The sequence below is a fragment of the Limulus polyphemus genome, unplaced genomic scaffold, assembly GCF_000517525.1.
Source record: "Limulus polyphemus unplaced genomic scaffold, Limulus_polyphemus-2.1.2 Scaffold3815, whole genome shotgun sequence".
Taxonomy (NCBI): Eukaryota; Metazoa; Arthropoda; class Merostomata; order Xiphosura; family Limulidae; genus Limulus; species Limulus polyphemus.
The window spans coordinates 99,341-101,918 of NW_013669425.1; positions in this window are offsets into that span (position 1 = coordinate 99,341).

The window sequence follows — 2,578 nt, forward strand, 5'->3', positions numbered from 1 at the left end:
ACACTAGTCACGTGACCTCGCTGACGCAACAATATATTTGACCAGGAACCTTTCCAAAGTTCCATCATTACAAATTATTTAACTTCAGTGGATTCTCATCGGATATTAGTATTTTTACGAAAATATTACCTAATTTCAACGGTGGAAAACCTAGCGTATGTGGCCAAGGAATTAACACACGGCCAAGGAAGCTGTTAAGTTGATTTCACTCCAACTGCCTTTGTTGTTCTCTAGTAGATAATACCTGTTTGACCCAGGAGAATATTGATTGAATACTGCATATTGTGCAACGATGTCGACAGCAGTATCCATCAGTGGTCATTCAGGTGATATTTCAAATGATCACGCAGTCACGTGGGTAGTACTGGTGGCTGTGGGTAAATATGATGTTTCTTGTGAACAAAGAAACACTGGATTTAGTCAGTCTTGTACATGAATTCAGCTTAAATTGATGGATATAAAGTTTCAGTTGAAGCAATTGTCATGTGTAAGTAAACACAATTTGTTATGTGTTTCACTTTGTGTCGTTTCTTTAATTCATTCATTTTCAGTGGTCAGTTACTCCAAAATCAGTGTCTTGACCAAATCCTCTGTTATTAAATTAACCTATCCCATTAATCTAGTTAATTAATTTTTACTTGGATATACCCGTGTTTCCTACTCGTTAGTTAATATGTAAAATTTTCAAAACTTCTATATTTTCTTTAGGTTTAGTTTGAACACAGAACGTCACTCAAGTAAACACATCTAATTTTTCCTGGTTATATCTTTGCCTGGAACTTAATTCTAACTGGATATTAATCGAGTTTCCTTACAGTAAAGATAGCTCAGAATAGAAGGCTGTTTTTTTCTTTTGCCAATTTGGTTAATGGCCCAGGGTATCTCAACCTTGTAGTCGAGTTGTTTTGGATGGTCATATGTACGATGTGCAGGTACATACAAACCTGGCTTTCTTGTGCTTTGTACTTAAAGCCAAGTTTGCCCCAGTAGGAGGAACTTTTGCAAACTTTTTGTATTTCTGCAGGATTGACAACTTGTCTCCGCATTATGACATTTACACAATCTAGTAAAAACTGTAATAGAGCTGTGTAATTTAATCATCTACCTATGAGCAGTGATTATATTCATCAGTATCACATAAACTAATTGTTAATCAAAATTATGATTAAATTGATTACTTGAAATTAGCATTTTTGATTATTACAACAAGTTTTCATTAAATTGAGTTTGTTTAGCTTTGGTGATTTGGGTAACTCATGATATGATGATTTCAGGTTCGATTCCCATTGCCACCAAACTTATTTGCCTGTTTTTATTATGCCATAGATACTAAGGCTATCTGTCATTGCTACTAATTTTGAACTGCTGACTAGAGGGAAGGAAACTGGCTGACAGATTCTGCCACCAATTTTGTTATTCTTTTTTTACCTTTTAGATCTGCTGCATGGAGAAAAAACAATTGGATAACAGCACCTGTCACAAACTTTTTCTGCTTATATGTACATTGGTTTGAGGAACTGATTAATGGGGCTGTCAATTAATCAATTATCAAATGCCACTAAGTGCCCAGCCCTACATTGTAACTTAGCTTTTTTTAGAATATTTGTATTTAGAAATAGAAAGCTTATAACTTCAAAATCAGAAGCATCTATTCTACTGAAAACTTTGACTAACAATGTTGATATCCATGTCCAGATACTGTGCTTTATTGTTAGTGAAAGAGCTTTTTCCAGAGTATATTTTGGTGAATAAATTTGCTTGATAAAATCAAGTAAACTTTGCCAATTAGGTAAAAAGATATCATCTATATACCTACAAGCATGACTGATGTGCAAAGCTTTTTGATTATAGTCTTTTTTTTTTACTAAGGTTTGTAATGTATGAAATTTCAAGTTTGATTAAATATAAGTCTACAATGTGTGGGTTTAAGTTACCTCCAACACATGTAGGCATCTTTTGAATTTGTTGGAAGTCATGGTGGCTGAACTGTACAAAGATGTTGAGTAAGAAATACCTAACTTGTTAATTATGAGTATAAATTTTATGAGTAACATTGTCAAAGAAACATTTGTGTTTACTAACACAAAGCATTAATTTACCAGAATTGTTAAATGATCTCGAAATTATAGATGAAATACTCTTTTTAATTTCTGCAATTGGAAGACATGTGAAAAGGTTATTAAAATCAAAAGCTTCCATTGTTTTATCCACAAAACTTTTAATTTTTTCTTTACACTCACTGGAGTTACTGAAGATAATGAATAGGTTAATATCAATTTTTTCTTTAATAATATTACCTCATATTACAGTATGTGTTTAAAAATTCTTTAATGTATTTCAGATCATTACCTGTAGTTGATAATGTCTTTGTCTGTATTGACATGTTTATATAGCTTATTACCCAAAATTTAAGTGTTTTCAAATTAAACCCTAGTTCTTTACATAAAGTTGTAACATTTTCAAATTAAACCCTAGTTCTTTACATAAAGTTGTAACAATTTTTTTCTTAGGTATAAACAAAGTTATCAGATGCTTTGCCAGTGGGAATGATGCTGTACCTACTATAGAAGAAATCTAT